Genomic DNA, 14,131 nt, shown 5'->3' with positions numbered 1-14,131 from the left:
ACAACATACCATTCTCGCTCTTTTTGTTGTTGTTCACTTGCATTTTGTTTTCTTACTCATTTACTTTCTTTTTTTGATCGGATTTCTCTTCTGCAGCAAGAGAATTATATAAATGTGTTTAGACATTTTGGATTTAATATATATTTTAACATGTTTAATATATATTGAATTTCTTGCCAGATAGGGGAGAGGGTGGGGGGAAGGAGGAGAAAATCTGGACACAAGGCTATGCAAGGGTCAATGTTGTCATATAATCCATGCATATATTTTGGAAAATAAATAGTTTTTTACTTTTTAAAATACATGCAAAGAGAGTTTTCAACATTCACCCTTGCAAAACCTTGTGTTCCATATTTTTCTCCCTCCCTTCCCACCTCCACGCTTCCCTAGACAGTAAGTAATCCAATATAGGTTAAACATGTGCAATTCTTCTGTACACATTTCCCACAATTATCATGCTGAACAAGAAAAATCAGAGCAAAAAGGGAAAAATGAGAGGGAAAAAAAAGCAAGCCAAAAAAAAAAAAACCCAACAGTTTTTCCTAAACATTTTCCACATTTATCATGCTGCACAAAAAAAATCAGATCAAAAAGGAAAAAAGTGAGAGAAAAGCAAGCAAACAACAACAAAGGTGAAAACACTATGTTCCGATATCCTTATTTTCAAACCTGTCTGGTTTCTCTGTTTCCTATTGGCCATGCTTCCAACTTCCCCTTTTCCTTACTTTTTTCTTCACTGTTGTAAAACCATTGTCATAACTTCCCATTATTTACTCCTATGGAAACTCCCCCTCCCCAAACTGAAAGAAAAATAAAACCTTTGCATCAAAAATGCAACCCAAATCTCCCCATTGGCCACTATGTCTGAAAATGGGTCTCCTTCTGCATCTTGAGTCCATCATCTCTGTCAGGAGGTGGACGGCCTGTTTTTGGTTCTTTAGATTTGATCCTGGAGGCCATTGGGTGTATGGGGGGCAAAGGGGGCTACTGAAGTTCTTTAGTGGGAGAAAGACATGGTTCATCCTGTACTTCAGGAAAATCTCTAGCAGCTGAGTGGAAGATAGAGGGAGTTCTTAGAGCCTGGTAGCAAGAAAACCAAACAGAAGGCTACTACAATGATTTAGGTGGAAGAAAAATGATTCAGGACAGAAGGAAAGAAGGGTGTGTTGGGGAGAGACACTGAAAAATTAAAATGGATAGACTTGCTCAGCAGATGGGATATGGGAGGTGAGAGGGATTGAGGGGTCTGGTCTGAGGGATTGGGAGAGTAACAATGCCCTCATCAAAAATAAGAAGAGAGGTCAGAAGGAGGGGACTTTTTTTTTTTTGGATTCTGGATTTGAGACGTCCATGGGACACCAAGTTCAAGATCGTCAGTCTGCTGTTGCAGACACAGGACTGGAGCTCAGGAGAGAGGTTGGAGCTGGATAAATCCATCCCGATGATTGTCATCTACATGGAGACCATCATTGAAATCAGGGGACCTGATGAGATCACAAGCTAAAGGCACAGGAGGAGAAGAAAAGAGGGTCCAGGACGGACAGGGATTCTGTCTACTTCCCTCTGCATCAGTTCATACAAGAATTAATAGATTCCTCTAAAACCATATCTAAGTAAGCAGTTACAAATACACAGGGTTCTCTTTTCACTTGTTCTGTCTTGGATCGCAGAGACAGAACTGGAGAAAGAGCCCAGGCCTTCTAGCTCCAAAGCCAGAGCCAGCCCTCAGGGGTCAGTTTTAATCAAATGAGATTGGAAGGATTTGAGAGGAGGCTGCTGGCCTTTGTGCACCTTTGTATTCTCTATCAACTGAAGCAAGCTGCTCAGGACACTCTTGGTGTAGGGGCCTGGGTCTATAGCAAAGTGAAAGCCCCAGGGAAGCCTGAGAAATTATGTTTTCTGGGCGGAACTGTCCACCTGAGCACCCACTAGCATGTTCAAAGAATTATAGGATGTCAGAGCTGGGAGGGATGTTAGAATATGGGGGAATAATATTTATATGTGCTAGGCACTGTGCTAAGCACTTTACAAGTATCTCATTTGATCTTCACAATAATTCTGGGAGTGCTGCTATTATACCCATTTTACAGTTGAGGAAACAGAGGCAGACAGAAGCCTAGGACCAAAGAGCTGGTAAGTGTCTGAGGCTGGATCTGAGCCCTACTCTAGACCCGGTAATTTCATTGTAATACCCAGCGGTCTCATGGAATATCAGAGTTGGGAGCTTAAAAATATGAATTTTGGAACTGGGAGAGCTCTTAAAACATGAATTTTGGAGCTGGGAGGGCCCTTAGCACATAGAACATGGAATCTCAAAACTGAGAGAGACTCTAGAATAATAGAGGCTACTAGAGGTGGGAAGAACCTAAGAACAACAAATGTAGGAGCCGGGAGAAACTTTAAAAAACTTTCAAACTTTAATAATTGCAAGATCAGAACTAGGCCAGCTCCTCAGACATCATCTCATCCAGCTCCTCCTTCTCCAGATGAAACTGAAACCTAAAGAGAGGGAGAGACTCGTGCAAGACCACGCAGCCAAATGGAATTTTCTGGCATTAAAAATTTCAATTGGCTTTTAGGGTCATTCCAGGGAATATGTCTTTGGGAGCTCCCCTGGAAACTTCCAGGATTTCCAAAGAATGAATGAAATAAGTGGGAATAAAAAAGCATTTACTAAGCTCGTAAATATGAGCTTTCTAAGCACCAGGGATAAAAACAAGAGGTTCCCACTCTAATTGGGAGAAACAACACACACGAGTCCAGCTCGGGATAGAATTGTAGATCTATGAGGTCCCTATGAGGTAAGGGTCAGGTCGTTAGACACTGTCTATATTGAGAGGGATGTATTCAAGCTTAACCTTGTCAGTTTTAGAAGTCAATGGTCCTGAATCCTTTAGGTGGGAGCTGAATGACAGCAAAAACAAGAGTCTTGAAAGCTGTTCCAAGACCTTTGCAGAGCCACCAACAAGAGCCGGCAGAGAGAGAGCAGGGTTTGCTTGGACAGTGCAAAGCCAAGGTGAAATGCCCACCCCGGTAGTGTTGCCTGTGCTGTGCCCACGATCAGAAAAGGATGAATACCAAAAAGGTCCCGGTAGAAGTCCAGGTGTAAGTTTGCTTCACAAGCAGGCTCTGATCTCATGGCCACGCGAAGGCCAGGGGGCAGGTAGAGGTAAATAGCTCCTTCTCCAACCTCACTCTGAAAGCAATCCTGCATGATTCAAAACTGAAAAGGAAGGGAAGGTCAGGTGGATTTCTTTGGTGCATCCTTCAAGTCACCACTTCTTCTGACTCAGCCAATTAGGGGACTCTCCATCATCTCAAATTTGACCCTTTTTACAATGAGTCATACATGGCCAGAAGCCAGCCCTAGAACTCCCACATAGAAGTGGGAAGGGAAGCTCTGAGCATGCTCCGTGCTAGGGATGGGCCCTATAGAATCAATATCCAGCTCACTATCTACTGAAGAGAAGGTCAATGAGACATTTAAAAGAATGCACAGGAGTGAACAGAAAGAATTTTAGACACACACACACACACACACACATACAAGTTTTGAAACTAATATGTTTGAAGTGAGTGCAAGGGATAATGTTGTAAAAAATTACCCATGCACATGTTCTGCAACAAAAAGCTATAATTAAAAAAAAAAGAAACTAATGTGTCAAATTTATTTTATAATTAAAAAGGGAAGAGGATCAGTAACAGGATATAAGAGATAGGGAGAAGTCTTCAAAACCAGGTGGACCTGGATTCAGATTCTCTGATATATAAGTGATAAGTGGGCAAATAAGTGATATTAATAATAATGAGCGGGCAGATAAGTGATGTGGGCAAATCACTCACGATTCTCTAAGGCTTGAAATCACTGAGAATTTCAATTCCCAATGAAATCACAAGTTCAGTCTATATCTTTAAAAAATAAGGCAAACCAACTAGATTCAATAGAATTATAATTTCCTATGCAATTCTCTTTTCTTATCTGTCTTTGTAGACGGAAATATTTGTGTTTGTCCAGAGTACCAAAAAATAAAATAAAATTTAAAAACCACTTCATCTTGGGTTAGACTCATTTATGATGGGTTGGTTTATTTTTATATTAAAATTGTGCTTTATTCTGGTCTCCCTGACCCTTTGCCCTTCCTTTCTGGTCTCTGTAGTAGCCGGTATAAAGGGAACAACAGCAGGAAATTAGATCGCCAAGGGGAAGTCATAGGCAACAAACCCAAAGAGCAGAGGAGCAAAATTTACATTCTATCTCATATATTAACCAAAATTCATTACCTGTGAATCAAAAGAAGTCACTTATTGCTGTCAGGATCTTTTGGTCCTTTATGTAAATCCCAGACAAATTCCATATCCCGTAGTTCCAGAGCAGTGGAACATTAAAAAATGTAGATAACTTTGAGATGGAGTGCACATGTTACCGTAAAAGTTTTACTAATAACTTTGAGATGATTTGGATGTGTTGATGAACCAACTCCAAGGTAGCACAGATAAAAGTTAGCCCCTTCCTCTCCAAAAGAACTATACAGACCTTAAAGTCACCCCCCCCAATCCCTCTTACATCTCCATTGGGTTCCACTGCTTAGTGTTCCCAACTTTAATTCCCAAAGAATCCCACACGCAAGACCCCATTTTATAATTTCACAAATTAATTATCAATTTAGTTTTGCTGAACTGCTTTTCTTTATTTATTCTTTGTTACAAGGGGTGGTTCTTGATTATAATATCTAATAACAGCTAACATTTATAGTACTTACTATGTGCCAGGCATTGCTCATTTAAAAGAACCCTCTTATCTCTCTTACTATGCTCTGAAATTGTGCATTCAATTAGGTGTCTTTCCCTTTCCCTTTTCCCTTTCTGTTTTCTTCTTCTTCAGCTATATTGTAAATCCTCATCAGACAACCATTTAGATTTTTTCTCTTCTTTTTTTTTTTTTTATTGCAGCTCCAGTTCAATATTATGAACCTCTGTCTATAGTTCTTCAGGCGCTCTATTTACCAAATCTAATCCTTTAAATCTATTTATCATTTCCACTTTGTATTCATAAGGGACATTATTTAGGTTATAACTAAACAGTCTGATGATTCCTTCCTTTCTTCAATTTAACTTTAAATTTTGTAATCAGTCAGCTCCAGGTCTTGTTTTTGTAGAACTTCTCAACCTTTGGCCACAAGGTTTTGGCTACAAATCATTCTGATTTCTATTATTATTGACTATATGGTGATACCCATGGGTAGAGTTGCTTTTTGGATTTGGAGTTTGAAAAAGAGTGCTTGCTGTGACCAGTGAATTATCTTGACCAAGCTCTATTAGTTTTTGGCCTGCTTCATTTTGTACTCCATTTTATATTCCTATTCCAGTTATCTTTTGATTTTCTACTTTCTACTTGATTTTCTACTCTAGGATGAACATGATGTCTTTTTTGCTGTTATTTCTAGAAAATAGTGTAGATCTTTATAGAACTGGTCAACTTTGGCCTCTTCAGCATCAGTATTTGGACCATAGATTTGTATTACTGTATATAACATTTCATGCAAAAAAAAAAAATTAGGCACAATGGCAAGATTGTGCGATGATCAACTATGCAAGACTCGGTTCTTCTCAGTGGTTCAGTGATCCAAGGCAATCCCAATAGACTTTGGACAGAAAATGCAATCAGAGAAAGAACTAAGGAGACTGACTGTAAATCAACACATGCTATTTTCACTTATTTTTTCTGATTTTTTTCTTTTTTTTTTTTTAAATCTCTCTCATGATTTTTCCTATTTGCTCTGATTTTTCTTTCCCAACATAATTCATACAACAATGTATATTAAGAATAAATAAAATTAAAAAACACAAAAATTGGCACGATAAAATAGGAATTTATCAGAAACAGAAGAGATTAAACGGTAGCAAGAAAACACAAATGAACTCTAGAAAAAAGATCTTAACCAAATAACCATAATGTTGTAGTTAGTGAACTAGTCAAACATCCTGGAGAATGAAGTTAAATTGAACTTCAGGAAGCCCAATAAGGCTGGTAGAGGTGATGGAATTCCAGCTGAGTTACTTAAAATACTAAAAGATGAGGTTGTTAAACTGCTGCATTCAATGCCAGCCAATTGGGAAAACACAACAGTGGCCACTGGATTGGAAAAGAGTAGTTTATGTTCCAATCTTAAAGAAGGGCAGTGGCAAAGTATATTCAAATGACCCATTTTACATACCCAGTAAGATGATGTTGAAGATTCTGTAAGTGAGGCTTCAGCAATACGTGAACCAAGAATTATCAGCAGAGCAGGCAAGTTTTTGAAGAAGCAGAGGAACTAGAGACCACACTCATTGGATTATGGAGAAAGCAAGAGATGTTCAGAAAAAAAACAAAGATAAACCTTTACTTTTGCTTCATTGACTACCTTAAAACCTTTGACTTTGTGGATCACAACAAAGTGTGTCAAATCTTCAAAGATATGGGAGTCCCTACTCTTTGTCTCTTGAAAAATCTTTATATAAGCCAATAAGCAACAGTTAGAACCGAACATACCACTATTAATTAATTAACCAAACAATTAATTAATTAAGATTGGAAAGGCAGTATGACAAAGCCATATATAATCAATTTATCTGTTTAACTGATATGCATAGTGCATCATGTGAAATGCAGACTGGACAAATCAAAGGCTGGAATTAAAGTATTATCTCAGATATGTAGATTATACCATTCTATTGTGAGAGAGTAAAGAGAATTTTTTTTTCTTTTTCTTTTTTCTTGGGAGGAAAGAGGAGGCAATCAGAGTTAAGTGACTCGCCTAGTGTCATTAAGCCGATGAGTGTCTAAGGCTAGATTTGAACTCAAGTCCTTCTGACTCTAGGAGAAGTGTTCTATATTGCACCCCTGGCTATTCCCATGAAGAGAAATTAAGAAGCCTCTTGATGAGAATGAAAGAGGAGAGCATAAAAGCAGACTTGAAACTTAACATCAAAAATTCTAAGATCTTGGCAACGAGTCCCTTCACTTCCTGGCAAATAAAGGGAGAAGAATTGGAAGCAGTGTCAGACTTTTATATTCTTGGGCTCAAAGATCACTGCGGACGGCAACGTTGGGCAGCCGTGAAATTAAAAGACACTTGATTCTTGGAAAGGAAGGCTTTGGCAGATCTGGACAGCATGCTAAAAAGCAGAGACAGCACCTTGCTGACAAAGATCCATCTAGTCCAAGCTCTGTTTTTTTTTTTTTTTTTTCCAGTAATGTATGGCTGTGAGAGTTGGGTCATAAAGAAAACTGAGTGCAGGAAATGATGCTTTCTAATTGTGATGTTGGACATCACATACAGATATAGACGTGAACAGCAAAGAAATCAAATCAATCAATATTTTTTAAAATTAATTCCGTCTGTTCACCGGAAGATGAAATACTGAAGTTGAAGCTGAAATACTTTGTCCATATAATGAAAAAAAAAAGAAGTGATTCATTGGAAAAGACCCTGATGATGGGAAAGATTGAAGGTGAAAGGAAAAGTAGATGCTGTGGATAGAGAGTCTCGTGGAAACAATGAACATGAACTTGGACAGATTTTGAGAGACAGGGGGGACAGAAGAACCTGGCAGGCTGCGATCCATGGATATGACTAAGCGACTGAACGATAATAACAACTTGTGCTAAAAGCTTGACAATTATCATTTCATTTGACCTTCACAACAACCCTGGAAGCCAGATGCCACTGTTATCCCCATTTCAAGTGGGGAAACTGAGGCAAGCAGCTGCTGACTGAATTGTCCAGGGTCACACAGCCGGTAAATGTGGGATTCGCTGTGATCCATATTCCAATCAATCAGCTTTTCAGCCTGCTGGCTGCTTCCTTCACCAACACAAATCTCAACCTTCCTTCCACCTGATAGGTTTTTTATTTTGTTTTGTTTTCCTGAGGCAATTGGGGTTAAGTGACTTGTCCAGGGTCACTCAGTCCTCCTGACTTCAGGGCTGGTGTCCTAAGGACTCTTCAGGGCTGGCAGTTTTGATCAAAAAAAGATCTATTATCTCGTCTTCAGAGCTTGCATTTCGTGGTCTTAGTCTGCGAGAAGTCAGGGTCCCCTTGGCACTGTGATGAGCTGTGATTACATCATTGGAATAAAGTAACCTGCTTTGCTCCAAGTCAATGATTATACCGCTGTCCTTGATGGAACTCTGCTCTCCTTTCCCTTGCCACACAAAGGAAACCAGAAAACAAAGTAGAGCTCTCAGAAGCACTTATTGACATGACCTCATTTGTAGCGAGCCAAGAGGATTCTGGATCCAACCTGTTTCCCTTCACCGCCTCATGCTCATGTACGAAACTGAGCTCTCCCCACCAACCTTCTCAGGAACACTTGATTTATCGCTAAAGAAACCCTGACCTGTCCCGGGAAGCTGAGCTTTCTGTCATCACAAAAAAGGGCAAATTTGTCAAAAGTCCTATTCAAAGGTCCCCTCGTGGTAGATAGCCAGACATATTGCTCAACTACTTTCTATCTATTCCCATCAAAGCAGTCCCTGCTCCCTCCACTTTTTCCTGTCCAAATCTCATTCAGATTTCAAAGTGAGCTCTAATCCTTCCTCCTCCAAGAAGCCTTCCTTAACCACTCCGGCCCAGAGCAATGCTCTCTTGCCTCTCCCATAACTGTAGAACCCCTCCGGGGACACTGCTCCAGCTCCCACTTGAACCGGTGGTCTGGGTCTCCGGTGGGATGGCTCCTTTTAGATTCTAGGGGTAACCCTGAAGGGTTCTAGTGCTATCCCTAACAAGCCCCTACTGGTGTGTTCCTTTTTTAAAAGTATTTTTAGAAAAGGGATTTACTAAGAATTATTATATGAACAGTTGGCACAAACATCCCCCCAAATAGGGGGTATGTCTCTCTTTGTATTTATATGGCTTGCGGGAAGAATGAGCTCAGATCTAAAACAAAGATAATGAGGCACATATGTGGTGAGGGAATGGTTCCCAAGGCCTTGAACATTTTTTCCTCCTTTGTAGAGTCCTCGGGATATTCCCCTAGTTGTGACTTCTTGTTGGGTGGGCAGCCCAGCTAAGCCCTAAGGGTCCGTGTCTCCACTGGTCCTTCTCGTCACCCTGAGGGGTCGTGCTCTCCGAAGCCATGTCACCCTATGTCACGCTCACCTGTGGGCACTAGCTTTGTCTTCAGCCTGCGGTTACAGCTGCTGGCTCTGAATGACCCAGTAGTTCTGTAACTCTCCCCATTCACCAGACTGGCGGGCGCTCCCATCTCTGAATCCTTGGTCACCTGAGATCAGGAAAGGACGTCCAACAAAGGGGGCCTTTGGTTACCATTCAATGGCTCGGTTCAAAGTAATTCTACCCTTATTGTCTCTAAGGAAAAGAAACTCATGGGTCACTCTTTTTGTTTGCTCAGCAACTCCTGAATCTTTGATCCTTCTAAAGAGGATTTCATCATCCCCCAGAAAGTAGGAGAGATATCCTAACCCTTACCCCCCTGCAAGTCAGGAGAGAGATCTCAACCCTTACCCCTCTGCAAGTCGATTTTTCCTTTAAAAGCATTGGGGGTGGGGTGTAGCTAGGTGGTGCATTGGATAGAGCCCCAGCCCTGACGTCAGAAGGACCTGAGTTCAAATTTGGATCAGACACTTAACACTTCCTGGCTGTGTGACCCTGGGCAAGTCATTTAATTCCAATTGCCTCAGCAAAAAAAACAAAAAACAAAAAACAAAGAAAGAAAGAAAGAAAGAAAAAGCAAAAGCATTGAGACCATTGTCAAGACTTGATTCAGGGGGGTGTTGACATTGCTTCCAGGTTGCCCGAGTACACAATAGATGCTTTATCTGTTGCTTGGCTGGTGGAGCACAATGGGTGATTTGGACAAAGAAGTGTCCCTTATCTGAATCAGTGAGGACCTTCAGTCCTTGCGGTGACTAAATCTCCTTTTGCTGACTGTTGCATGAGCTCGGAGTGTTGCTCCTGGGACACGGGTAAGCCCAAGACTCTGACCGGCTTCTTTAGACAGAAGGCCCTTCTACCTGTAGGGCCCAAAGAGAGGGCGACCATTCGTTCACATTTAATAAGTTCCCATTATAAATACAGTCTGTCCCAAGGACTGTGAATTTAAAATGAAAGTTCTTGCCTTCAAGGAGAATATGATCTAATTGACACATGAGGAAAGGACACTAATGATGTGAACTTTGAAATGAGCTTACTCTCTTCCCTTATCAAGAAGAAGCCAGATGGCTATTATCCGGAATAGTCTGTCCCAGACGTCCTGTTTGTATAGGGTCAAGGAAAGATGGAACCCTTTGTCAGCCTCCATTGTCTATCCCTCCGACATCTGAGCATCTTTAAACTTTTGAGATCTTGATTAGTGTATCTTTAGACAGGTCTGGGACTCAGTCTGCCAGGCCCACTCCTTGATTCCTTCCTCTGAACTACCAAATTCTTCCCTGGTACTTCCTCCCCTCCCTGAGAAATCCCAAGGTTATATTTCCCCTATAAAAGATGTACTCATGTACTCAAGATCTTTGCTAAGTCCTTCAGGACTAAGCCCACTCTGGGTACTCTCTCTTTGTCTCTTTCTGTCTCTGTCTCTGTCTCTCTGTCTCTCTAACTTTGCCTCTCTCTTTTTCTCTCTCTCTTTCTGTCTCTCTCTGTGTGTCTCTGTCTTTCTGACTCTCTCTGTGTGTCTCTGTCTCTCTCCTCTCTGTCTCTGTGTCTGTGTGTGTGTCTCTGTCTCCCTCTCTCTCCCTTTCTCTCTCTCTCTCTGTGTGTCTCTGTCTCTGTCTCTCTCTTCTCTGTCTCTGTGTCTGTGTGTGTCTGTGTCTGTCTGTCTCTCTGTCTCTCTCTGTCTCTTCTCTCTATCTCTCTATCTGTCTCTCTCTCTGTGTCTCTCTGTCTTTCTGACTCTCTGTGTGTGTCTCTGTCTCTCTCCTCTCTGTCTCTGTGTCTGTGTGTGTGTGTGTCTGTCTCTCTGTCTCTCTCTCTCTCTGTCTGTCTGTCTCTCTCTCTCTCTCTCTCTCTGTCTGTCTCTCTGTCTCTCTCTGTCTCTTCTCTCTATCTCTCTATCTGTATCTCTCTCTATCTGTCTCTCTCTGTCTCTGTCTCTCTTTTTCTCTGTCTCCTCAAAGTGTTTTCTCTTTAAAGTGTCTCTCTCCTTACTATAGCTAAGTCTGGGCTACATTCCTCTATGGATTTAGCCCGCCAGTCAATCCTTTAATGGTGTCTTCCCAACCCCTTTCCTCACTAACTCTATTGCTCTCCCAAATCTATTTCATATTTACCACTCCTGGTGCCTTTTTTCCCCTTCATTTTGTCTGTAACCTCTTCTTCTAAATACATGTCCCTTTTGGCAAAGAGAACAGCCATTATGGATTTGTCATACGTATAATTCAAACTAGGAATTACTACCCTGACTTCACCACTGAGACTTGTAATGAAAAATCAGGGTAAACTGTGAAACATGACATCACAACCTTGATAACAGTAACTGACATTTATATAGTGCTTACTATGTGCCCAACACTGCACAAGACATTTTATAATTATTCTCTCAGTCGATCCTCACAACACTAGGAGATAGATGTTATTATTCTCCCCATTTTACAGATGAATAAGTAGAGATTAAGTGACTTGCCCAAGGTCACACAGCTAGGAAGTATTCTAGTTCAGATCATCCTGCCTCCAGAGCCAGCACTCTATCGATTGTGCCATCCAGTTGACTCGTTGATGTGCATTTTTATTATCACTATTGCTATCCCCCAAATCCTATAAATCCAACCCTAACTCTCCCCTCCATGACCCTATGTGGATATTATGCACTTTTCTCTTCCCCATCCTTTCCTACTTAATGCCCCTTAATTTAAAAGCAAATTTCTCTTCCTAGTACTCTTATTTTAGCAATGTTCTATTAGTGATTCTGAATCTATTTAAGTAGTCATGTGATGATGATAATAATAATAGCAATAAAAACAGCTCACATTTATATTTAGGATTTGCAAAGCACTTTACCCTACACTATTTCATTCAAACCTCACAACCTCTGTACTATCATCAGTCCCGATTCACAAATGAGGAAACTGAGGGTCAAAGAAAGCAAATCTCAGCATTTGAGATGAGATCCCACCCAAGTCTCCTTGACAACCTGTCCACCATCCTATCCCCTGGGCTTCCCTGATTCTCTAGTCACGGGCCTAGGGCCTGATTCTGGGGACCCCTTCTCAAATGATAATTTAATGAAAATAATAACCCCTATTACTGCAGATATTTCATGTTTGCAAACTCCTTTCTTCATAATCATGTTTCTGACTTCCAGATGAGGAAACTGGGACTGAGATAGGTGTGGTGACTTGCCTGTGATCACATATTTAGTAAGTGTCTGACTCCAAGGTCAGACCTCCTTCTGTGACATCCTGATGACTCACCCTGTTCTTTAGGGCTGAAGGATTGAGTTCAGCCACTGATGGGAAAGTATCTCGTAAATGTAGCGTTTTATACATTTTTAACCATAATTTAGAGATATCCCTTTCTAAAAACTAATTAAGGCTGGTTTACTAATTAATATCAACTGTTAGTCTTAAGGGAAATACACTGATGGAGGCTTGTGAGATATGGTATTAAAAGAAAACAGCCACCACCAAAATCTCTCTCTAAAATCCTAAAGAGAGATGAAAACAACTTTTTTTTTTTTTTTTCTGGAAACCCAACTTATCAGTGCCTCTGGGAACTGAGATAAAGGCCTGAGCAAATCCATACATCATCAATTGCTCAGTTTAGTTTTACTGGGCTTGGACAAGTTAGTGAATGCTTTAAGCAAGCATTTATTGAGCACCTAAAATGAAAGCAGTCCATCTCCTCAAGGGGCTTACATTCTATCAAGAGAAGAAACATCTACAATTCCTAACAAAGGCATTTTGGGGAGAAAGTACTAGCAGATGGGAGCATTTGTAGATAAGATGCTTGAGCATAGCTTTGAAAAAAGCTAGAGGCAGCTGGGTGGGGCAGTGGATAGAACACTAGTCCTGAAGTCAGGAAGAGCTGAGTTCAAATCTGGCCTCAGACCTTAACATGTCCTAGCTGTGTGATCCTGGGCTAGTCACTTAACCCCAATTGCCTCAGGGGGAAAAAGCTAGAGATTATAGGGGGCTGACGTGAGGAGGAAATGTCCACACGAAGTCACAAAGATGGATGACGGAATGCCATGTGTGAGGGACAACAATTAGGTCCATCTGGCTAAAGCCTGTAGTGCAAGGGGGAAAGTAGACTAGAGATATAGAGGCTCCTGCCCTCTTCTGTCCTTGAGTTGGGGGCTAAGGGTTACATATCATAACCAAGGAGAGCCACGCCGCCATCACCAAACTATTCTTCCTCCTCCAGTCTTTTTCCTGGCCTTATATAATCCTGCACGTTGCATAGTTAGCAACACCAGAGTTGGGTCAGTTTAACCAACATTGGTCTCCCTTAAGCATATTCACCCTCTGCAAACAGAAAAAGAATTATGGAGATTGAATATAAATCAACACATGCTATGCTAATTCTTTTCTTTTTTTTCTCTCTCGTGGTTTTTCCCTTTTGTTCTGATTTTTCTCTCCCAACATGATTCATAAAGCAATGTGTATTAAAAATAAATAAATTAATTAAAAACACGTTCGCCCCACTGATATTCGGCTATTTTCCCAGCTTATTCACATAAATAGATGAATATAAGAATTCACATCCATGTCATGGAGATCTGTCTCGCAACCCGATTTCCACCATCTTCTCAAAATGACGGCTTCCTATAGTACACCAGAGACTGAGTCATTCACAAAGGTGAATTCTCACATTTCACAGATTTAATGAGGAGAGACACATGGATGTACTGGTGTATGTGTATATATATATATATATACACACACACACACACACACATATATATACACACACATACACACACACATACACACACACATATATATACACACACACATATATACACACACACACATATATACACACACATATATATATACACACACATACACACACACACACACATATATATATACACACACATACACACACACATACACACACACACACATATATATACACACACATACACACACACACACACACACATATACACACACATATATATATATATA

This window comes from Antechinus flavipes, chromosome 5, assembly GCF_016432865.1.
Source record: "Antechinus flavipes isolate AdamAnt ecotype Samford, QLD, Australia chromosome 5, AdamAnt_v2, whole genome shotgun sequence".
Lineage (NCBI taxonomy): Eukaryota > Metazoa > Chordata > Mammalia > Dasyuromorphia > Dasyuridae > Antechinus > Antechinus flavipes.
This window is presented reverse-complemented; position numbering follows the sequence as displayed.